Raw genomic sequence first — 25,884 nt, forward strand, 5'->3', positions numbered from 1 at the left:
TGACCACCCACTTTTCAATCTGCGTTTTTTTCTTCAGAATTTTTATTTGAATTAGGTTTTGAGGAAAGGCAGGAGCCTTATGCTTTTGAGTAGACTCCATGGAATTGTGGACACCTACAACACATTTTCTCTTCCATATTGTACATCGCCCGCTACAGCGTTTGATATAGGAAAAAGGAATTGGCGTCCGTGTGCTGTGCAATGTCAGCGCAAGTTAAAGACCCCCCAGGTAGCCGATATTTCACCGTAGCCCTTCACTACGGCACCCCGTTCTTTTTCCACTTTCCCTCCCATTTTCCTATCTTCCTCTAAGGCCCAGTTGTATTTAACCTTGAAAGCTGCACAAGATGATATCGCACTGCTTAGGGACACCTCTCTGTTTTTATGGAAGGGAGGAAGTTGTAGGTGAAAGTGGAAAGAGCGGTAACGCCACAGTGGAAATTTGTGCCACAGCGAAATCGCTGCATCGCGGCGTATTAAGCTTTCGCTTGAAAAGCACCGCATAGCAGCAGGAAAGTGAAAATGAGCGTTGGTGCAGTGGTGAAGCGCCCGACTATTGTGCCGGAGTACTCGGTTTTGATCCCGACCGCCGGCGGCTGCGCTTCGATGGAGACGAAACGAAGTGGCGTCCGTATGCTGTGTGACGTCTGTGCACATTAAAGATCCCCAGGGGGTTGAACTTACTCCGAAACCCTCCACTACGGCACCCTTGTCGCATTTGCGCTTTCACTCCCACATTCTTCCCTACATGGCGCTGTTCAGGTGTCCACAGAACAAGTGTGACAGCTAGATACGGCGCCTTTCCCTTCCTGCGAACCAATTATTATTATTATTATTATTATTATTATTATTATTATTATTATTATTATTATTATTATTATTATTATTATTATTATTATTATTATTATTATTATTATTACGGCGAAGAGGCAGCGGAGACGCCCGAACAGAGAGAGGAACACCTCGCCAAACTGTGATACCAGACTGCCCAGCGTAATAGACGGAGAATTGAAGCCGAGATCGGGCCTATGAAAGCGTTTAGTCAACAGGAACCAACAAAAGGGGATCTGAAGGTACGTCGTGTGGCTGATCACTCCATTCAAAATTCCGAAAGTGCGTCTGCGACCTGGACATTTGAAGCACACTCCGTTTGGATGGACACGTGTACATCCATCAATCTATTCTGTTGCGAAAGAAACACAGCGGTAGTCGCTGAGATATTTCGCGGAGCTCTGGAAGGCCAAACTGCGAATGCGCGAGCAGTGGGTGGGTCACAGGCCGGACAACTGGCGCGCCGGGGCCGCCGCCGCCACCGCGCGCACTCCATCGCCTCGACGACAATCTCCCCCCCCCCCCCCCACTTGCTCTCTGATGCGCAGCAGGGATTGCGCATCGCCATCTGCGTGGTATATGGCTAGCGGTACGCAGCAGCCAGTAAGCAGTCAGCCATGGAGTAGTCCCCTATGAGTAAAGCGGCTGCTGAACGACGTAGGATAGCCGAAAAGCTTGTCTTCAGATCCCGAAGTGGTTTCTTGGCAGAAGGCAGTGGACCAAAGGCAGCGCGACAAGAAGAAAGCCAAAATTTCAGCGGAGACGCCATAGCAACGTGAAGAACCTCTGACTAAACGGCGACGTCACGAAGCCGAAAGACAAACTGGCAAGTCTTCTGTACAGCCTGAAGAAGTCGCCGTCGAGGATGTCATCAAGGCGAAATGAGTGTGTGACCATGTGATCATACTCAGGAAAAGTGCCACGGGTACCTGGACGTTTCTCACTGACTATCGGCAACCCGTTTCGCTTGGCATGTGATATGTGTGAAAAATCGTGGCAAACAAAAGACTTGACGCTGGTAAGTAGCGGCATGCGAGGAACATTGAGTTTGGCTGCGCATGAGTGGGGTGAAGAAAGTGGAGCCATGGCTAGTGTTTGTACTACATGCGAGAGCTTTCTGCTTCAGAAGGAGATTCCACTGTTCAATGTAACCAACTGGTATCATTACACACCGACGCCATTGGGTTTACCGCCAACAGAGCAAAAACAAGCGCATCCATGCTGTTGTTTTCTCGCAGTCTCCTAGGTTTAACAAGAGCTAGACCACAGCCAATGTTTTACTCGTGGAATGCGGCGAGTACAAAGAACCAACGAGGAATGCGACCCACACCCAGGCAGCTTCGAAGCTCTCTGCCCCGTAGCCGGGAGAGCATCTTCCGCACTTTTCGCTTTTCCAGCCGTGCAGGGGCGCACGTAGCGGCCCGATTTAAAGGCTGACACACATGGAGAGGTTTTCTCGCGGCAAACCTTGCGAACTTCCGCCCGGCGGCCGTTCGCCGAGCGCCGGCGTTCGTTCGCCGCCAATCAAGCCGGGCCAGATATTTTCGCCGGCGGCCGGGCGAACGGCCGCTCCTGGGCGCGACCACCGTCGGATGGCAGCACTTGCCGCCGCTCCGCGCCGGCTGCAGAGTTGGGCTGTAGCTCCCAGTCGCGCGCGCCGACGATGCGAAAACCTTCAGAAACGTGTGCTAAAGTTTGTTCTTCCCATAAATAATAAGCCAAATGTCAATACTGAATCCTTTTTGCGGATCGCTAAGCCGCACCAAGTGGCTGATTAGAAGCGACAGCTTCAATGCAAGCAAGTGTCTGCTCATAGCCAGCTGCCGCCGTTGCGGCACGGCTGCTGCACGTCACCTCCGCTGAAAAGTGGAGCCGAAATTAATCACATTTTGCTTTTATTGTTAGATAATGAGATTGAGAGTTAGCCAGTTCTATGAGACCCTTTACTATAGCACGAAGGAATTTATAAGTGTTTCATGTACCATTGATGCGAAACAAAATAGGCCTAGCGACGACTAGGGAGGAGAGCGCACGGCCAAAGCACTGTCGTTCGCTGTGCCAGCGGGCGACACCGCTTTGGTAAGGTCAAGCGTTGTGATTTTGCCTACTCTGAAGATAAAGCTGAAGCGGGACCTTTTTTGACGTTCCGTCAAACCCTGCTTCAGAGAGACGCGCCTGCAGTACGCTGTTGCTAGGCGTCAGACGTAACACTCGGAGGTAGCGGTGTCGGGTGCAATTTGAGACGCTGCCCATTTTATGTGTTGCTACTGAAATGTCATTTCGTGTGAAATGCGTTCTTGAAACAGACCCAATTCGTGCGTTTTCGCACTCGAGTGCCGACGCTGCCGACGCCGCCAGCCGCCAGTTTTTCGCTGCATGTGGCTCGGTACTGCGACGGTGAGCCGGCGTTCCGCCGCGCCGCATGAAGTTGCAGAGAAAGTTCGCTCCATGTGGGTGGCTGCCATAACTTGCACTGCCATATCATCAGCGCTCGCGTTCGAAGCAGGGAGCCTCCATACGAACGCCGATCTTGGGGTGGCCAAAACTCGAATAAGAGTGGCGAGAGCGGGCCTCAGATTTGATGGCGAGCCACCCTATGTGGACAGCATCCGCTAAATGTAGCGGTTCACCGCCATTTCTAGCAGCCCTCTATTCTGAAAACTCTCTTTTTTCAATCCCTCCTTCAAACTTGAATTACGGCGCGGCTCAGCTGTCCACCAGACATGTAGGTCACCGCCGCTTGCGGCGGGGGCCAGCCTGGCACTGAATTTTAATCGGTTGTAGGTCGTCATTGAATCCGCCACCACTTCGGTGGTGGTGTACGACGGCTGTTGTTGCGGCACGCGTCTTTTTCTCCCTTTTCTTTTTTTTTTCTTTCAGGTCTATTTTCTCTTCTGTCCGCACGAGGCAGCGGAGGTGGCTCAGCTACAGAGCCAGTAGAAGGCCCGTGCATTTTGTTTTCTTTCTTTCTACAGCCACAACAACAACAACAACTCAGATGTGCGAGAGGTACTGCGCCTTTCTCTTCTTACAATTTACAATTTTACTAATAAACAAGAAACAGCGGGACTTTAGCGCAATAATGAGAATGTTTTGTTTCGTGATTCTTACCCTCGAAAAAGTAAACAGAAAAACATTGCAACTTGTCTGATACCAATGCAGCTATAGCTCAACATTCGATTAAGTAGCGTTGGGTCCATCTAGTTCGTCTTGAAGAGTTTGTAGGTCGTTATTTTTACCCTGCCAAAGATACGTCGGTCTGGGAAGTGCAGATAGATTGTAGTGCAATGCGGACAGCGTACTTTAGAGCGCGGTGATGAAACAGTCAACTTAGATTAATTAACCAACCTTTTATTCGGGATATCAGAGACCAAGATTATACTCAAAATTAAAAGCTGTAAAAATTGAAGCTGTGTGCATTTCTTTTATCTTATTTATTGGCAATGCACGTAAAAATGCTTAATTTCAAAATTACCCACATGTTAGCTCGTAAAGTTGGCCTTCCGCCATACACTTTTTTTTAAATGGTGACACTGGAAGTAGTCATCATCATCATCATCATCATCAGCCTGACTATACCCACTGCAGGGCGAAGGCCTCTCCCATATTTCTCCACTTAACCCGGTTCTGTGCTAGCTGCATCCACTTGACCCCTGCGAACTTCTTAACCTCATCCGCCCACCTAACTTTCTGCCGCCCCCTGCTGCGCTTTCCTTCCCTTGGAATCCAGTTTGTTACCCTAAGCGACCATCGGTTATCCTCTCTTCGCACTACAACTGCCATGAAAATCGCGTGGACTGCTTCTAATGCATAAAATAGCAAACTGCTGCCGTACTTGTTGTACTAGAAATATGTAGCGACACATTTATAAAAAATTTCGTTTGTGGGAAGTACAATTTTTGAGCTATAAATGCGTTTTTGACAAAGATATTTAGGACTGAATTTCGGATAAACAAATTTTAGAAAAATAAGCTCCGCTTTTACGTTGCCGATGTTTATGCTTATTGTCTGCACCAACACTCAAACGTAAAATTTAGTTAAATTTAGTTAATCGCTTTATCTCTTCGCTTTATGTCGTCATAATGCCTTACTTGTGCAATCATACGTATTACTCGCATGGTCTCAAAAAGATGTGTAAATATTATAAAATATCAATCGGTATGTCGGTTGACGATTCTGCACTTTGTTTGAAACATCAGATTATTTGTTGCAGTGTATAACTTATCCATCGGAAAGTGCAGGTTTAAGAGGAGAAAATGGTTTGTAAATATGAAAACTAACTCCCTGAAAATACGTTCTGGCCAGCGTCCCATGCTGCGGATTTATGACGCCGGGTCGGCTTTCTTAGGCACCCCACATTCCCTTTGCACCACGTTGGTAAATTTAACGCTTCTGCACTTATTTGACCATAGAATGTGATCCACAAGAGAATACAAAAACAGAAATGAACGCAAAATGACCACATAGCACAAAAGAATGCAGAAAATAAAGATAACAGAGAATAACGCCGGCAGAAATACATCAGAAACTGAACATCCTGGTTACAAATTTAACCTAGCCACGAGCTAGAGGACTTTACGTAATTTGTGTGTAGGATCAATCAGGCCATCTTGTAGGATCAGGGGAGGCAACGACATGAGCAGCAACGGCCGAAAGGGCACACATAACGGTTTAGCAATACGTCGACATCGGGGAGGTCACTTCATGTAGAATATAACATTTTGTATATGCGATTTATCACTATAAGTGGTGTGTGTAGTTGCGCTGAGCAAGTTATTTATTGTATCAAAATGAGAATGCGTACTTCAAGTAAATTAACGTATATTTAATGACCTAGACTAAAATCCGGATAATACATCACGTGAAATGGGCAGAGTTTAGCAGGCTTCGGCGACATTTTTGAGCGTTGTACATCCTACTTTAAATCGGACTTATACATTGCCCGATTGAATCGTTGGGTTAAATATTTGAATGCGTTGGGTCGTTAGGAACTTGCAGTCTGACAACTTTCTTTTGCCGATGCGCACGTAATTGCTGGAATAGTGTCATCGAATTCTGTTCTCACAAACGAACGACTTAAGGCAGTATACATATGAAATGTTGAAACTGTTCTGCGATTCTCTCCCAGCAACTGTTTGCGCGCTCTTGCCTTCACGACAAATACTTTCTAGGTAAAATACGAAATGAGAAATTCCCGCAACTCGGATTTAATTTAAAAATCTGCTCCAGTATCACAATTGCCACCTCGTATGCAAAGGTTTCCCAGCGACACAGGTAAATACGCCTTGAGTGGCTACTTCCAAGGACAACACGCGATGGCAGAGCTGCACCGCATACTTCACCTATGAACTCTAAAATTATGTGCCGTCTGGTAGACACAATACAAACTCGAATGTTAAAAGGAAACGACATTCAAACAAATTTCTCATTTCGTGTGATGGTTTCTCTTGAACCATTGCTCCAGTCAGTCGACATGTCCAAAGGCCAGCTACCCGAAACTACACGGTTTACCCTGAAATTGTCGTCAGCAAACTGAAACAGCATGCAGTGTCCCAATATTAGTGCTGTGAATGACGCATTTAGTAAATCTCTTCCTTCTGCACCCGATATTTTTATATACCTTTGTCTAAAAAGTTAGCTGAACTTTCCTGATATTGCTCCTTTACTGCTCAATAAATAACGGCGTGAATCTGTTGTTATACGTCTGTGGCCTGTTAAGCCATCATCATCAGCCTGACTATACCGACTGCAGGGCGAAAGCCTCTCCCATATGTCTCCAAATAACCCGGTTTTGTGCTAGCTGCATCAAATTGACCCCTGTGAACTTCTTAACCTCATCCGCCCATCTAACTTTCTGCCGCCCCCTGCTACGCTTTACTTCCCTTGGAATCCAGTTTGTTACTCTCAGTGACCATCGGTTATCCTCTCTTCGCACTACATGTCCTGCCCATCTCCATTTCTTCTTCTTAATTTCCGCTAGAATGTTGGTAACGTGAGTTATTTCTCTGACTCACTCTGCACGCTTCCTATCTCTTGATGGTACCCCTACCATTTTTCGTTCCATAGCCCTCTGGGGTGTTTCCAGTTAAGTAGAGCCCTCTTGGGTAGCCTCCACGTTTCAGCCCCGTAGGTGAGTACAGGTAAGATGCAACTGTTGTATACTTTCCTCTTGGGCGATACCTGTAAGCTGGTAGTCATAATCTGCGAGTGCTTGCAAAATGCGCTCCATCATAATCTTATTCTTCTTGTTATTTCCTTTTCATGGCCCGGATCTGCGCTTACTACCTGTCCTAAGTAGACATATTTGCATACTACTTCCAGTACTCCGCTACCTAATGTAAACTGCTGTTCCTTCCCGAGGCTGTTGAACATTACCTTAGTCGTCTGCATATTGATTTTCAAGCCTACATTTCTACTTTTTCTGCCTAGGTCATCAATCATTATTTGCAGTTCACCTCCCGAGTTGCTTAGCAAGGCAATGTCATCAGCAAATCGCAGATTACTGAAGTATTCTCCATCTACCCTTATCCCTAACTGTTCCCATTCCAAGTCTCTGAATACTTCCTCTGTTAAATAATGCTGTAGATTAAAAAAAATCCAAGTGGACAGCTTTACCACTGGAAGGATGAATGCGGTCAGGGTTCCACCTACACGTCATAAGTATCCGATGACCTAATAAGCAAAACGTCTAGCATCCTCATGTGAACTCAGCACTCAACAAACATCTCAAGACAACAAAATGGCGCAATCTGGTGTGTTCACAGCGGTGCGATTTCAAATAGCGGTTACGTCACAAACGTTTATCTTAACGACTCCTCCACAAACAATGAATGCGTGTGAATGCTGTTCTCACTATGAAAATAGAGCGAGTTTTGGTAAATGCTGAACCCATTGCGTGTCTAGTTGCAGTCGGTGTAAGAATTAGACTCGCCTGCAGTTCGAAGGGCTCGGACGGGTCTCTGGCGTAGCGGAAGTGGCGGACGAAGGACACGATCGGGTGCAGTCCGTACTCGAGGGACAGTTGCAGCATCCTTGCCAGAACGTTCTCCGTCGGTTCTTCTTGCATCGCCCACAAGTTGAGCTTAAAGTACCCAGTGAACGACTTGACATCATCGAGGAGGTTTTGAGATTTGGCTCCGTACCGGAGGCATAAGAATTGCATAAGTGGCCTGAGCGTAAATTCCTGGGGTTGAGCCCGTGGAGGGTTGTACGCCATGATGTATGGTGCGTGGATGTGGCGCCCCTCCTCCTTGATCTGCAGCGAAAAAAAGCACGGGCGTGGTTTTGAATTCGCATAACCTACAACAGCCGGCGTCTATTAGTGAACAAGGCGAGCTAGAGGAAGAAACGGTAAGCTCGCGTTTCGTCTGAGCTAGTGGCACTAAAAATATTGCATATTGAAAGCGTCTACTGGTTGCGAGTACGAAAAAGCAGTGGACCGCAATATACTAGGCGTCGACCGAAATACATTTTTGTCTTGCCTCTCAAATCACGGAGAAGCGTGCTTCTGAAAAACGAGACCCATCATCATTTGCTCATTTTAGATCCAGTGCTCTCTCTAGTGGCGTAGCATTCTGTGTTATCTTTGCTGTCATTTACGACGAGGCACACATTAAACTTAAAGACTGTATTTAATTTTTTCATTAATGCTGAACTGCGCAGTTATTTGGAGCACTGGGTCTTCTGCAGATAATGTGTAGGTAGTACCTCAAGAAACGTAGGCAGCATAGGACGCTTTCATATAGGCCTGAAGAATGTTCAGTATCAAGTCCGCTATTGCAATATTCAATTCGCCATGCCCGAAGTTTTAATGAAACGCACGCTTTTACGGCCCTTACGTAAACTATAGCGTAAGAAGTATCGTTGATTGCTCCGATGCCACCAACATATTCGCATGTTTCTGTCAGTCTTTCGATCACCCTAATTATGAAACGTACAGTCGCGTGAAAGCAAACAATGAGAGTGGCATAAATGTCTTCTTATCAGCACGCAGAAATACTATAGGAAAATAATTTGCGACCACTCTAAGGACCTCTGCAGCCGTATTCCGCTGAAGTTATCGTGCAATCATTTCAAAACGAGATGTGTTCATTTAAGTGAAAATCTTAGCTAATCAACTTAAACAACGGATGGAAAACAATATATAACGACCTAGACGCGCAGCGCAGGTAAACGGGGCCAAAATTAGCGTGCAAAAATTAAATTTTATAAGCTTAGAATAGAAGCACCAGTTCGAGGTAAGCAGAGGAACGCTGAAATATTTCAGGGAATACGTTTAGGGTCTGCTGTCAGTCAGTCAGTGACCGCAAATCAGAACCACAAAATTTACATTGGGAACAGTAGCTTACTAGTGTTAAGAGGAAAGTATGTAAGAGCAGTGTCTTTGCCAGTTCTCAACCATGAGGTAAAAAGAGGACGAGGGTATCACAGAGCGCTCTACACAAATCGAGCACATTGCGGAGAGCAAGGGATCAGACAATTTTAGGTGAGAAGGTGAGAGCATGCATCTGCGTGAGAATCAAATGTGAGTTACTGGCTTTTCAGTCAAAATGAAGGAGGATTTAGCATTATCAAGCCGTACGTTTAAACCGACGGACGCATAACGGATGGTGCCTAAGTGTGAATTATCACATTTAAATTGAATGCAAGCGTGGCAGCAGTGGCAAGAATTTGTGGATTAATAAAATTAGAAAGGTTACGGGCATCATCTGTAAGGAGTTCGTTGACGAACCGGGTTAATTACGGTAGGAATATAGGAGATGTTCCTGCCCTACTTACGTTTGTTGCTGCTGATATTTATCTTGATATTTAAAGCGGGACGTGAGTATTAATTTTCATAACCGCTAAAAATTGCGACAGGTAGCGATATCTTAATACTCACTCAAGAAAAAATATCGCGCTAACTTCGTTCACCGCTTTTCTGCAGTGCTGCTTGTACAGCCGCCCAAATATTTACCTGGCGCACGCGAGGGCCACATTTTCTGTTATTATGAGCGTTACATAGGACTTAGGCTGCAACAAGGCCAAGTATAAGCAACGCCTGACCAAGCTCTTGCTTATCTTCACTTTCCGGCAAGGTTTATTGGGCGGCTGTAGACTATAACTATAAATTGCAATGCTTTTCCTTGCGTTATGGATGCATCACCAGTGCATTAGCTGCCATGACGAATTCATTTAGATTTTTGCAGCCAAACGTTGATAACTCTTCAGGTTCCGGCCGCTCAGGTTGGAGTGAAGCTGTCAGCCTTAAAACAATTATTTTTCGATACCTAGGAAAATATATTAATAGCTGACATATATGTATATATAGCACTAGCTTGGATTGCTTAGCTACATAAAAAAATGGGGCCCACGTGATAGAACATAAATTTTTAAGACATGTGGGCAGCTCAAAAGGTACTGTGTCTTTATAAGCTCAGTTATACCTGGTAATGTATACCTTTCATATACAGTTCTCTGACCTCTGTCGCTAGAAAACAAAGTGTTTATAATAAAGTAACGCAACATATTTGGCACTAGATGCAGTGTTTAAAATAATTATATGCGGGGACATATCCCACCTAGTCATGAATCATAGAGGCCGGTTGTCATTGCCATGAATTCACAACAAGTACACTAGAGGCAATTGCGTGTTTTGTTGGGGTTTTTTGGTGCATAAGTACCTAAGGTTATCATGCGCCAAGAGCAAATTTAAAATTTCTTTTCTGAAAAATAAAAAAACGTGTATGATGTTAAGTCTACTATTGCGCTAATTCTTATAAAAGTAAGCTCGAGTGGAAAGGGATGGCATGATTGTAGAAAATGGTAAATTGCTTTATCCGTAGTGAATAAAGCTTTGGGCATGTCATTAGGATGTGGTTGAATGTGAGCACCTTTCGGAATTGTTCAGAAGTGGGCTATTGTGTTTATTTAGCAAAAACCATCTATAAGATGTTCGTGTCCTATACAGAGATGGCATACTGTCACTTCCTTAAAACGTTGCTGCTTTCTGCTAGATTTCCATTCTTTTATTACGCGTTTTATGAGGTGCAATTTATTGTTATCTAAATTATTCCACATAGACTATCACTTTCTGTTTTAATCTGTTCTGCGGCTTGCAGGACACCATAGCACTCGCCTGTAAATAATGATGCATATTGATGAAGCCTTATTACTTTTTCGGAGCCCCCTCTACTATTGCACAACCAAATAAGAGTCAGTTTTTGAACCACCCATGTAAAACTCTGCAATTACTGTATTTTTCTTTCAGAGTACAATATTCTTGCATGATATGCTCTTTGGGGGCTCGCATTTTGTTAAACTGTGCTGGGTAAGGTCACAGACTTATGAAAGGTCGTACTAGGTGGAAAGGGGGTTGCTGCTTTCAGTAACATCAGACAATGTTTCCAATAATTCGTTTCTGGCATATATCATCAAACGTAATATAAAAAGGTCTCATTACTTGACGTTTATTGATAAATATTCTGAAAAGACAAGTTGTGACAAATGGGCTGTAAAGGTGTTTTTAACGAGACCTTATTTTGAGAACATATGCACACGTAAGCGTTTTTCTCCCGTCTTCCAGTGAGGGCTCATTTGCCTCCACATACAGGTTGACTATAGGGGACGTTCTGTATGCTTCGCATTACAGGTGCAGACCGAGGTCATGTACTAGATCTAAGCGTTTTAAATTTTATTGTGTTGCTGAACCATAGACTATACATTCATACTCCGGGCAGGAGCGCATCAAAGAACGATAAATGTGGAGGAGGCATGCTCTATCAGATACCCAACGTTTGCGTGACATACCTCTAAGGATATTCAGAGCTGGGGTAGCCTTAAATTTCAGGTTATTTATGTGCGGTAGGAATGTGAGCTTCTTGTAACCGTTATTCCTAAAAACTTATGTTCCTGCTTTACTGGAAGTATGGTTTCGTTTAAGTGAAGGATAGGATATATCTGCAAACCTCTCTTGAGTCAGAAGAGAACAGAAACGTTTTTCTGAGGGGAAATCCTAAATCGATTTTAATCTACACAATTACTGAGCTTGTTTAATGCGACTTGTATCTGTCTTTCACATGCTGAGAAGATGGATGAGGTACATGTGATTTGGAGGTTGTCTACATAAACCGAGTACATAACAGACTTCGGAATTATTTTGGCTATGGAATTGATTTTGCGATAAAGAGTGTGGTACAGAGAATACACCACTGAGGTACTCCATTTTCTTCAATAAAGTTCTTTAAAAGAGTACAGCTAAGGCGTACTTGGAAGGTGCGATTAGATATGAAGTCATGTAGGGAGTTAAGCAGCCTTCCATAGATGCCCAGCTCGGATAGTTCTTTGAGGATGCCGTGCCTCCAAGTGGCACCATACGCCTTCTCCATATCAAAAACCACTGCTAAGCAGTGTTGATTATGAATGAACGCTTCTCGAACTGTGTTTTCGCGGCTAACAAGGTGATCTAAAGTTGAGCATGCTCTTTTGAAGCCGGTTTGATGCATATAAGGAAGATGGTGGGATTCGAGCGTGAACCTTAACTTCATATTTACTGCGCTCACGAAAGATTTAGCAAGACAGTTACTGAGATCTATGGGTCTATAGCTGTTTAGCAAGGTTGGCTGTTTTGTGAAAAATGGTATGCTAATGGCTTTCTCGCACCCTGCCGGAAAATTTCCTGATATCTATACTTCGGTAAAGAATCTTCAAAGTACGTCGACGGCGGGCGAAGAGAGAGGGGCAACATATAATAATGGATTTGATCAAGGCCGGGATCAGTCTGCCAAGGGAGAGTAATGAATAAATTTCTTGATGTATACTGAACTGATTGAGGGCTCGTTTAAGTAAGCATTTGTATGAAGTTCTTGCTTTTCGGTAGGGTCTTTATATTTGAGAAAACAGTTTTAATAATGAACAGAGCATGAAGCGCTTGAGAAGTGTTCTCCCAGTACATGTTTGCCTGTTCTTCCAAGGATGTTTGCATGCCTGGAGCTGTAAGAAGAGGGATCGTAAAAGAGGAATGCCTGGCATTTGTTTATTAACCCGCCCTCACATTTTTTTTTTTGATGAGATACAGCTATTTTCGGAGGGTAAGCATCTCGGCCATAATTCAATTTTCTCACTGTGCTGAATATTTCGTGATTTATCTTTCACCTTTTTTAATCATATATGCTTTTCATATGTTGGATATCGTCGGAGAAACCTCCAGGCCTTCTTGTCTTGTTTTTGTGCTTCTCGGCAACTGTATGTGCATCGTTACTTGTGCTTTTGTCGCAAAACTCCTTTTGACTATGGAATGGCCAAGTGTGCTGCTGTAACAATACCTTTAGTGAATAATTCATCGACTTCGTCGACGCTGAGTTGCTCTGAATATATTTTGTTTATAATGACTTCGGACTAAAAAAGGGTCCAGTCAGCTAAGCGAAGCTTCCACTGATGAGGCTTTGTCGGAATGACTGGTGATGATGTTGACATGTTGATAATTACAGGTAGATGGTCACTTCCCTACAGATTGTCTAAAACCTCTAATTCAAAATCAGTGAAAAGAGAAGGTGAAGTAAGCGATAAGTCTACAATATGCATGTTCGGCTGTACAGCAGGCAGATATTGTTAGTGAGAATAAAGTCTTCTAAATTGCTGCCCCTTGTGCCACGTTTCGGACTACCTTAGAGAGGGCAGTTGCTAATAAACTCTCCTACTAACAAATAGGGTTCTCGTAAGTGCGGTAAAAGTTCTTCTAAGTAATGGAGTGTTATAGTTAGATGGGGCTGGAGGTATGCGGTGCACACTGTGATTGATTTCAAATGAAGGAAGCTAACAGCAACTGCTTCATATTTTGTTCTGAGGCTGATTTCACAAGTTCCGATCCCACTGTGAACTAGGTTAGTCTCTTGGAGACATAAAACAACTCGTGAAAATTAGTTTCAGATATTCGTTACATCATTGTAATTTTTTCATGAATCCATGGCAGTACCAGCGTATTAGCAAAGCATGTTTGGTGCTTTGGAGACTATTCAAAAATTAAGAATTCGGACTTTGGGCCCTGTTGCATGGTCCTTTTTTTTTTGTACGCTCAAGTGAGCTGTTCCCCAGCTGAAATGGCAGTGAGCTTGAGCTAGTGTCCATCGCCTTCCTCGAGGCGCTGGAGTCCCGCGAAAAAGCCGCAGGTGTGTGACTTGCAGACCTCCCCCGACGGGAGGATGTCTTGCGGCCTGCTGGTTCAGTGGTCAGCAATGCTTCTTTTGAAGTGGGCTGGGCAGCTGTTGCTGCCCCAGCCTGTGGCATGGATGGTCCCGCCTGAGATCCACTAGTGGTAGTCTGGGCAGGGGCCGGAGTCAGATGTGCACTGCCCCGGCGCGCCATGCACATCTGATAGAATTGGTTTTGCTGTGAATGGGAAGCTGCTGCTGCTCTTCGTTAGTCGCTGATTAGCTTCTTTATATGCGAGCTTCTCTTTTTTTCAATTTAATTATTTATTTTTCTGTTTTCTATGTTGGTGAAGACTTTGAGGAGGCAGGGTGTTTGCCTTCGTTGTTTGCGCAGTGTGGTTTCTCTTGGCAGCTTTCACTAAGGTGTTCCTTGAAGCATATTTTGCACATGTTTGTCGGCCACAACTCTGAGAGGAATGGCCGAATCGTTGACAGTTGAAGCATAGGCGAGGGTTCGGGACATATGGATGGACGTTTATTTTAAGGTAGCCAACTTCTGTTGACTTTAAAATTGTGTTGTAACGAAAGGTCAGAACTAAGTGTTTTGTGGATATTTCTTTGCTGTCCTTCCGGATTTTTATTCTGTGCACATCAATGGCGCCTTGATCACTGAGCCCTTCAAACATTTCCCTCTCTGTCAAGTGTAGAAAGTAGTGTTTTGAATTGACGCCACGAACTGTGTTCAATGACCTGTGAGCAATTATTGTGACACGGATGTACAAATGAATTTGATGCTTGGAAGTCTGGAGTGCTGGTCATGATCTTTCAGTTCAAGCAAGAGGTCCCCACTGGCTATCTTGGTTACCTTATATCCTGCGCCTAAGGTTTTTGTCAGACACGTTGAAACTATGAAGGACAATAGGATCCCTGCGGGTTTTGTTCAGAATCAGTGTGCACCAGGTGCTATTTTGGAATTGATTCTTTAGTCTTTTGGAAGAAGTCTGCAATCACATCTAACCGCCCTCTTTTTGAAAGACGATCATTCTTAGAATGCAGAGCAGCCATAAAAAAGTTTGCTATTCGGCCACAGTTGGCAACACCCGCCTTGGAGTCCAACAAGGGGACGGGACAGGAACTGCAGAATGAGTCCTGCCCACGGCAGCCGCACACCTAACGATAACCATGCATGACATAACTTAGGGTGGTTATACCACACAAGGTTAACATTCGCCGCCTGGAAGAAGGAAGAAGTGGAGAAGGTAGGAGAAGACAGGACAGTTGTTAGGAAGAAAATAGGAAAGTGAAAGATGTAGGGGAGGACAGGAAAAAAGGCGACTGCCGATTTGCCCCGGGTGGGTCAGCTTGGGTGTGCCGTCTATGGGAAGCGAAGGCCAAAGTAGTGTGTTGCTCCGCCGATGGGCCTATAGGTCCAAGCACTCGGCATCGGCTAACTACCAGGAGCCCCTTTTCTCCAGACACGGTGATGCTACGCACGGCTGAGCGTCGGTTCTATGGCTTCGTGGTGTCGCACAGTACACGTAAATATCTGCTTTAACAGGTGCCTCCTGCGAGGCAAAGATATTTCTTAAAACATTTCAATCCGCCACGCCAAATCAAATACCGTTTTTATAATTTAACACTGCATTTAACTGTTATTCACGTGGCACTCATTCGCACTGAGTATACATACATGGTCGTCTTTCTCATTATCGGCTGCCTGCCTGGCGGTTAGAGCTCCTGGTCGTCGGGAGTCGCAGGTGAAGATGTTAAGGTCGTTGCACGGATTTATTTGGTCCCCAATGGTAGTTAGCAGCCTTTGCCGGATAGCGAGGCACACAGGGTTGGAGCAGCCTTTCATCCATGGGAAGTAGTTGGCACTAGGGCGCTGATTAAACCGAACCGTGTACATTTCCCTTGGCCGGCTGGTTACAGAGTCCTCTTCGGCTTTCGGTGGAGAGATCGGCTCCTGCAAACGGGCATAAGTATAAATATGAAGTATAGGAATCAGCATTATTTACTGTACCGAATTGTGCTGAAAAAAAAATCTTTTAAACAACAAAACAAGTTATTTGGACATGAGGCAATAACAGTGGCTATGGGTTGTATTTAGCAATCAGAAAAGCACTGCGACCTGGAATTGTTCGTGAGACAGTGGTAGCGCGAATCTTCTTTCCGTTAATTTCTTGTCTCTTCCCCAGAGCATGTCACTGTTCCAAGCCTTATGCGTCGACAATACAGCGAATCTCTTTAGCACAAGAATGAGGCAGAGAGGAGTTCGTTCGGAAGAAAGGAAACACGTAGTATCTTTCACACTTGTTTTGTGGTAACCTGAGCTGTTAAGTAAGGGAAAGAAGGAAGGTGAGAATAAAAGCGGAAAGAGAGAGAGAGAGAGTTGCTGTAACTTTTCTTTGCCATGAATCGCAGCTGTGGAGCAATGCTAAATACCTCTTTTTCATCCGCACGCCTTGCATTCGAACACAAGGGAGATTGGATCTGCCAGACAGAGCACAAATAGATGTGATATCACTTTTCGGCATTTTTCTCCCTGCCATGCGTCTATTGTCTGACTATATTAGGAGCTCTATTTAAGTGCTAGAATGAGAAAGGCAGATCCTAATATAGCGAGCCTCCGCGCCGTATTGAACAAAAAAGTTAAAAGGCAGCTGCTCGTAGAAGCAAGAGCACTGATTGCACAGCGAAATGCGCGTGCCTAATATAAGACGCATTGAGCTCAAAAACCACTGGAAACAAGTTTTCCTCGACCCCAAGAGCGTTCTGTTGTAACTCCCTGGAAGCTAATATTTCGCATTCTCCAGCAATAGAGCAGGCTGTAATGATATCGGTGCACATTTTCGTTTGCGTCAGAGTGGAGAGAAGGAAGTGCATGGATAGCGTCTCGCAGAGGGCCCAGAACATCGGAGAAATATCTCCTATTCGCGCATGTAGAACGCGAAGCCTTGCTCGCATGGGCGTCACCACGTTCTCATCAGTCGGTGGCGACCAAGACGCACCCGGAGGAGACAGAGCTGGTGCCTCCAAAAAGTTCCGCCAATGCTTACTAATGATGACGCTCATCTCGGCGGGAAGGAGAGAGGGCACTTATGCTACTGAACTTAGGTGTATGTTCGCGCCTGCTGCTCGCGAAAGCGCTCGCATGGAGAAATAGGGGGGTTGATGCGCATTGAGGTTTTGCTGTAGGATGCTTTCCTAGGCAGTTTATTTGTGCTTTAGTAATATGTTAATTTATTTATTTATTTTACATCGCGGTCTGGGCCGGTATAAGCATAGCTGGAAGTATTAGACACACACATTCGGCAAGAAAGCACCTCACTGAATTAGAGCTTCTGAAGTTGGCGAGATTTAACTACTTCGAGGACGGTGTGCACAGGTGGCAATATTGCTGGTGCTGTCCTGGAAAAGAACTCAAGCTGCCACAGAACCAGTCAGAGGTGTTGCAATCACTGAATTCAGGTAATAAGAATTCGCTGGAAAAGCAGCGAATTGAGCCGTCAGGTGCCTACGAGATGCTGAGCGCCTACAAATAGCGCTGACGGAAGCGGCACCCTTCACCTGCTCTCTTGAACTTAGTCAAGCAAACGAGTTGGACTGTGGGGAAGTCGTGGATTAATGTTTGTGGGAAGTGCGAAGAACTACATCGAACGCAGCGAATGCTTGCGCACTGACTTCCGTCATTGGCACTCTTTGTTTGGGAGGATGTTTGTTTACCCAGCGCAAAATAGGTTTATTGACGCATACCTCAGCACATAAAATTCAACTAATGCTCTATCTCTCGTTTATTTACGTATTCTGTCATTTGGATTTACTACAGTACCAAAGAGACATGCCTGAGACAACGCATCACGTATACCACTGCCCGTGGTGGCAGAATCGTTTAGCTTACTTCAGTGAAACTTTGTCACGAAATCGGCGCACAATTTCATCAAGCCGACACGGCGCGAGGCCCGCGCGGCGTCGCGTGGAAAGCATGTATAGAAAAACCCCCTTCCCGCGCGGGAGAGCGCGTAGCTTTGTACGCGTTGCCGTCACCCTCTTTCCCCTTGCCCGGGGAGGACGGTGGTTCATCGGCCTGGAATCTGCCAGGCCTTTTGAGAGCTTTCTATGGGACCTGGCCAATGACGACGCGCGGCTCGACTGGAGGAGAAGAGGGAGCTATAACCAGCGAAGCTATGTGTGTGTGCGCGCTAGCTTTGACGCGTGCTAACAAACAGACGCGGCGCGCCCTATTTAAAGAGACCGCGCCGTTTGATGAGTCAGTCAGTCAGTCAGTTCGTCAAGTGTTTTGCGACGTGCTCGCCTGTGTTTCGGCTGGACTCCCGGGGATCACCCGCTGCTGGCAAGCCCACGGACTTTCAAGGGAGCGGCGCTCGTCTCGTATGGCGGCCACATCGTGACTCTTGAGGCGTCGGATTGCAACAGTGCCCGGTGAACAGTTTGGTGTTTGTTTATGTACTCTCTCGTGTTTCGTCAGTTGTAAAGCCTCTACGTTATTGGATACTTGTGTAATTGCATGCTTAGCGTTTGTATTCTGTGAACCTCTCGTCTGTTGTATTTCAAGTGATCTTGTGTGTTCCTTTGTACCGTCTCTTGCTGTGTATAAATTGTGTTTTGTTTGTTACTTCTGACTCCTATCCTTACTGTGGTTTGAACCGGCGACAGCTGGGCACCAAACGACCACCCCCTTCTGTCACTACAAGGTAGTTGGATTCCGGCTGAGCTTGCCACGCAGGTCGAGGGCATGTCCTTTGCGACAAGAACAGCTACCCCCACTCACTCAAAGGGTGTCTGGGAGTGTGCGCACCGTTAAGGGCGCATCGTTAATAATACCCCCTTAATTATTAACGGGTGACAATTAATCTGGCGTCCGCGACAGGACGTTTGGTGCATTCAAGCTCAGAGGACGGAGAAAGAGTTGGAAGAGTTTACGAAGAGGTCGTAAACAGTGTAACAGCAGAGCGATAGCAAGAGGTACCGCGCTGAAGCGGGTGTGTAAGGTCCATTGAGAGTGCTATGTATTAGCATTAGGCAGTTCACATTGAAGATGAATCTCAAGGAGAATATTGCGTTGGGCCTAGAGAAAGGTCTTAAAGGAGCTGAACTGCGGGAATGGGTGGACCGAAAAGAAAGAGAGGTTCAAGAAGAGGCTGAGAAGGAAAGAGAGAGAGAATGGCAGAGGAAACAAGCAGAGGCAAAGAGACGGGAAGAAGAAAGAGAAAAAGAATGGCTGAGGAAGCAGGCAGAAAGAGAAAAAGAATTCTTAAAAGAGAGAGATATCCTTCTCAAAAAACTGGCTGAAGTTCGGCGTTTGAAAGGTATTACCGAGCCTCCGGAAGTTACCTTTCATTATATTAGAAAGTACAGCGAACCAAGCGATACATTGACAGCCACAGGTACTGTAGAAACTGGCTCCAGCAGCCAGAATGAGGTTGTGGATCAGCGTGTTCCTGCAACAGAAACTTCAGATGACCGAACTGGAGTTCAGAATTCTCAGAAAAATGAGATTGTGCCCTCCGAGACGACAGGTTGCAGAGAAGCTGCAACGGCAGATGTCGAGCCAGAAACCTCGGTGTTTTCAAAGCTTGAAGATGAAGAAGGGCAGGATTGTAGCTCTTCATTAAATGACACCATGGCTGAGTGCATGAGTGACCGGGATGAGGAGCTTTCAAATAGCAATGAGCACGAAAGCTTGGATGGAGGTGGCAGTGCAGATCCTAACCTTGAGGATTCAGAAATGGAAGAAAGCGAAGACTGCACTGCAATGAAAAGGTTCAAGAAACATTTTAAGGAAACTTTTAAGGAACGGGATGTAACTGAAAGTGAGGAGGATGAGTCTCCAGTTGCAACTGAGCTCTGCTTCAAGAAGGTACGACTGAAGGTCGTAAAGAAAAGAAAGAAAATGAAAAGGATTAAGGGAGAACAAAGTTCTCATAAAGACGCTCCTTTCAGACAACAATGTTCTGATTATGTGGGTAAAACTGGATCAAACGTTCCTCGGCCAAAGGTGCGAATAAAAGTGGAAACAAAAAGAAACGGATCCAAACCTGCCAAGTCAGACAAAGTCGACAGGGAAATGTCCTATAGAAAAGGAAGGAAGAAGCGGCCGAACGCCTGGACGTGCAAGCGCATGCGGAGCCGCCCAGACCGAGAAAGAATGAGACTGCCTGCTCGAAGCGCCGCTAAGCAAGGTAGAGTTAGTTCTGGTCAAGCTTCCGATCGGAAAGCAGAACTCAAGAGTAGAGGGAGGAACGAGATAAAATCGGGAATGAGAAGTACCATTAGAACCAGAAAAGGGAGCCGGACGCGCGAACGAAAGAAGCGCCAGTGCTTCGTAAGAAAGAGAACTGGCAGTTTGAGTTTTGGAAATATAGGCGAAGGAATGCCGTGGGTTTGTGCGCTTCACATTTGAATAGCTGTGCGTTTCTGTGTTGTTGATTCCTATGTGTATCCGAGAACAGTGTGTTGACATGTTTGTGAATTTCATGGCATTGATGTATGATATCTGTAATGTGTTATTACAGCTTGTGAATTTTGTGCAATATGTGTGATGTGAACATTTGCCCCATACAATTGTGAGCGCATGCATGTGCGCGCGATGTTCGTGGTTGTTGTGAATATTGTGGGACAATATTCTGTAAGGGAGGGGCAGTGTCACGAAATCGGCGCACAATTTCATCAAGCCGACACGGCGCGAGGCCCGCGCGGCGTCGCGTGGAAAGCATGTATAGAAAAACCCCCTTCCCCACGCGAGAGAGCGCGTAGCTTTGTACGCGTTGCCGTCACCCTCTTTCCCCTTGGCCGGGGAGGACAGTGGTTCATCGGCCTGGAATCTGCCAGGCCTTTCGAGAGCTTTCTATGGGACCTGGCCAATGACGACGCGCGGCTCGACTGGAGGAGAAGAGGGAGCTATAACCAGCGAAGCTATGTGTGTGTGCGCGCTAGCTTTGACGCGTGCTAACAAACAGACGCGGCGCGCCCTATTTAAAGAGACCGCGCCGTTTGATGAGTCAGTCAGTCAGTCAGTTCGTCAAGTGTTTTGCGACGTGCTCGCCTGTGTTTCGGCTGGACTCCCGGGGATCACCCGCTGCTGGCAAGCCCACGGACTTTCAAGGGAGCGGCGCTCGTCTCGTATGGCGGCCACATCGTCACTCTTGAGGCGTCGGATTGCAACAGTGCCCGGTGAACAATTTGGTGTTTGTTTATGTACTCTCTCGTGTTTCATCTGTTGTAAAGCCTCTACGTTATTGGATACTTGTGTAATTGCATGCTTAGCGTTTGTATTCTGTGAACCTCTCGTCTGTTGTATTTCAAGTGATCTTGTGTGTTCCTTTGTACCGTCTCTTGCTGTGTATAAATTGTGTTTTGTTTGTTACTTTTGACTCCTATCCTTACTCTGGTTTGAACCGGCGACAGGTGGGCACCAAACGACCACCCCCCTCTGTCGCTACAAGGTAGTTGGATTCCGGCTGAGCTTGCCACACAGGTCGAGGGCATCTCCTTTGCGACCGGAACAGCTACCCCCACTCACTCAAAGGGTGTCTGGGAGTGTGCGCACCGTTAAGGGCGCATCGTTAATAATACCCCCTAATTATTAACGGGTGACAAACTTCCGTGTCAATGCTTTCATTTTGAAGAATGTGAGACCATCTGGTGTTCACACGATCCTTTCTTGCTCTGGGAGGGTCCTACTCGGTGAAGAGGCCAGCATCTTTTCCATGCTGCCACCAATAGCGCTTCGTTAGTTTCACAAGCGAAAAGCACAAATTAAAACGCACGTGTCCTTCCTTCTGCTGCCCACTGTTAAGCTGCAACTCCGTGGACTAAATCTTGCGCGCTGAAGTGACTGATGCACACATGAGAGTGACCACTCGCTTCTTCCACACTTCAAATCTTGATTACTTAGGATCCCGTGAGCCTATTTTTCGCGTTTAAAATGAGAGCTTGCGCAGGGTTCTATCACCTGCGGCCTTGTACACAGGAGCAACAGACCTTGGCAACAGCTGAAATAAACTTCAGCAAGTTTGAGCAACAATGCAAATTGAAAACGTGCTATGCTGGCACTCGCACTTCCGAAAAACGGCAGAAATAAAACCGACTATTAGCGTTTGAAACGCACAAATTCAGTGGAACGTCTGCTCTAGCAGCATAAGAGGAGTCACGTGACCCCACTTGCTCCTATAGGTCGACAATACCGCTGTCGCTCCAGTGGTGGGGCTCGCATCCAATATCAAGTGCTACTGCTCGGCTGTAAGGTTCAACCCGCTGCTCAGCAAGCTTACTAAATTGCGAGGGAGCCGCGCTCATCTACGGGACGGCCATAACATGACTCTTCAGACGTCGGCCTGCGATGGTTTTCTGAGAATAATTTGATGTTTATTTGTTCTTACTCTTCGTTCATTTTTTATTGCTTTGGAGCCTCTGCGTTTGCTAGTAAAGACTCCCTGGTTGCACGCGCTTCATTTCTCTTTTTGCTCCTCGTGCTTTGTGTTTTAAGTTTTAGTTTGGGTTCCTCTGTGTCCTGTTTTTTTTTTTTTTTTTGCGCTTCGTAAAATTTCTCTTGTTTCTTTGATTTGTTAATTCTTAATCCGACCCTTACTCTTGCTTGATACAGCGCAAGCGGGTCACCAAACGGCCAACCCCGCTTTACAGCAAGTATTTCACTTCCAGTTAAGCTTTTCCCGCACGTCGAGGGCATCCCCTCGGTTCCGAGAACGGAAAAGCTACAGCCACACACTATAACGCTGTCTGTGTGCGCACTAATAGTGGCACATAAATCGTAAAATATGACTAATAACGGGTGACATAGGCATAAGAACACTGACTAAAGGCAGCGCCTTCTTGCAGTTATTTGTGAGCTCATTCCACACGGCGCCACTTCACAATAGTCAAGGAGTGATATCTATGCCGGTGCAGTCAAAGACAATGCTAGTTGCCAAGAGCAAGTTGACATCACAGAGCTTTATGAATTCAAGGTGGTGGTACATGCGTTACATTTATATTCTCTAATCTAGCTTATTCCAGCCCGTGATTTTGTTTCTTGGAGGAGACAGGGAAACAAATTATTTACTGTTGCCATGAGCTAACACATGATTACGTCTTGAGAGCACTGAATTATAAACGATCCTACATGCAAGGTCACTTCCCATGAAGAATCTCAAAATGTTAATAAATGGAGTGTTTTTGTTTATTTATTCATGCGTTTGTTTATTGCATCACTCCGAAGTTATCCAGTATGTTTGTGGAGTAAATTACAATTTGCCCTATTTCTTCAGGAGCTTACCGAGCTTATATTAGACGGCCTCTTGCTAACCTCGAAGTCAGGAAATTCTGGAAGTACAGGGCGTCGGGTTGGTGTCTGAAAGAGAGATCATAAAAAGTTTTACGATTTGTATTTTAACTGCTTAATAAAACAGAGCATTTATTTTCATTTAGTACACATTTATTTTCATTTCGAAGAGAGTGAATCAATCATAGCTTTTGCTTATCAAATCCTAAACAAAACCGCACTTTCTTTGTATTCGAGAAGAACACGTTCTCTACCGAGGATGCCTAATTGCTGTTCGAGTTCATGAGGCGCAGAAAAATTCGTTGAAAACCGCTGTGTCATGTATTTTGCCATGTAGTGATGCGCATCTCATTCTAAGCGCGCAAAAATGAAATAACTGAGAAAACAGACATACGAAATGAGCAAATGATCTGGAACCCTAACATTTTGTTCTTTAAAGTTAAGAATGTTATTTGATTTTGTCTTTTCTCTAAACTACATGTTTTCTGCAGTCTTAAATAGCTTAGATCAGCTTGGGCAATTGAACGTCCATAACATAAATGCTCGAACAACGCTAGCCAGAGCCATGCCTGAGTGCTCCATCATACGTATGGAGAATCTTACCATTCGTCAAGTTAATTCATCATAAGGAGAGTAAACGACCACACATTATCGGCATCTTCCCCTTGCACCCTGCCGGGGGGTCGCAGTGGTTACGACGCTCAAATACCGTTCGCAAGGAGGGGGTCGAATCCCGGCCTCGGTGGCCGCTTTTCGATGGAGACGAAAAGCAGGGGCTCATGTGCTGTGCGATGTCAGTGCACGTTAAAGAACTCCATGTGGTCAAAATTTCCGGAGTTCTCCACTTATAGCCTGAGTCGCTTAGGGAAGTTACACCAAACCAAACCAAATCAAACCAACCCAATATTTCTTGCATTGTCTACAAACCCAAGGTGGTGTAGTTATGCCTATATACATTATGATTAACATGCAAACTGGTACCAATAATTATTATTATGTAACTGAGTTGTTCTGCGTAGATAACACCATGAACACGAAAAGTGGAAAGGCTGCTTCATTCTAATTAGTCGACTCGGACAATATTTGAGTCCAGAGTGATAAACATGAACGCTGGGAAAAGAAGCATTCCGCGCAGCTTTGAAGTCAATTGTGAATCCTCACCAACAGATTTAGGTTGTGTTCCAAATTATGGAACTGACATGCACTTTTTCTGGACAAATGCAAAACATAGCTTTCGCTCCAGATATACATATCACACCATTTTTTACAGCTAATTCAGAGCATAACTACGCTAGCTTGTCGAATAAGACTATAGAAATAATGAATATAAGGCAAAAACAACACTTAAAAGGTAGGAGGACATTTAACCTCTGCATTAAGGTTTGACGCTATTCAGTCTATTGCTCTTCGAAGCGCTTGCACATTTACAAAACCATGTACACGCGGAGCTTGTACTAGGAAAGCCGTTTTCAAAATTACAACTCGGAGGGGCCATCTGCCGTAAGGATATAGAAGGTTCGATGAAATACCTCCTGCCAAACTATGGTCAGCAACGACGTTTCAGGTGAACGAGTCCTGCAAAGTATTGGAAAATCCACTAAATTCCGGGTAAGTATTATTCAGAGGCCTGCCAGTATTGGGAGGTACAGGTGGACATAATTGTTTCTTCATTGTTTAGGCACACATACCAGCTTTGCTCCATAGTCGAGGTATACGATCACGGTGCCGATCAGAAAGGACAAGATGACGATGACAAGGCACAGCGTGAAAGCAAAGCTTTCATCCGCGATGTCCACGCTGTACTCTTCACTCCACGAGGGCTTGCTCAGGTCTGTCTGTTCAACACGAAGAGGGGCTCTTGATTGTTTCGGCTGTGACCTGTAACCGAAAGACACCCAGCAGAAGGTATACGGCGAAAACTACACTGTCATAAGGAGAACAGTGCCAGATGTTCTGCATCAGGAGACCTGCTTCGCGTCCGTGTATTCTTTAAGTTTCTGTAAGGACAATAATGCTGGTTGTCGGCAAATATTTATCTTACTACATACTGCACTGTTCTTAAACAGAGGTTGAAGGTCCAGCCAATAGCCTTCCGTAAAACTACAATCTGGAAAGCGCTTCTTCAAGGAAGCCAGACAAGACCTGATGTCAAGAAAATTTACATATACGTAACTATGAATGCCTGGTGAGCAGTCTTTCAAGCAAGAACCAGTCAGCAGCACAAGCTTACTGATCACATATTAATTATCGTTTACTTGGCTAGTGATTTTTAGGCAACAAAGTTCTAATCGACACAGTCGGTTCGATTTGATGCTTTGACAGAGGATAGCTTAAAGGCAAATTGGAATGAGACACACCAGTTTGGTAAAGTGCATTCAGTGTGGAACCTCGAATAGCATGCACTTCGCAACATTATATATAAGCCCTTATAGCAATAGAGCTCCCCTGCTAGGACCGTACGTTTATCTTCTCTACTTCCTCTCCAATGCAAATACTTGAGCTGCTGAAGTTACATATTGGTAGCATATAGAATAGAGTACGTCAACAGGCCCCGAGCTGAAATACAACTGTATCTCTCACACATTTACAGAGCGTTAGAAGCACACGTTATTGATGGGGCATGCG

The sequence above is a fragment of the Amblyomma maculatum genome, chromosome 3 (assembly GCF_055883805.1).
Source record: "Amblyomma maculatum isolate TAMU_Amacu chromosome 3, ASM5588380v1, whole genome shotgun sequence".
In the NCBI taxonomy this organism is placed as follows: domain Eukaryota; kingdom Metazoa; phylum Arthropoda; class Arachnida; order Ixodida; family Ixodidae; genus Amblyomma; species Amblyomma maculatum.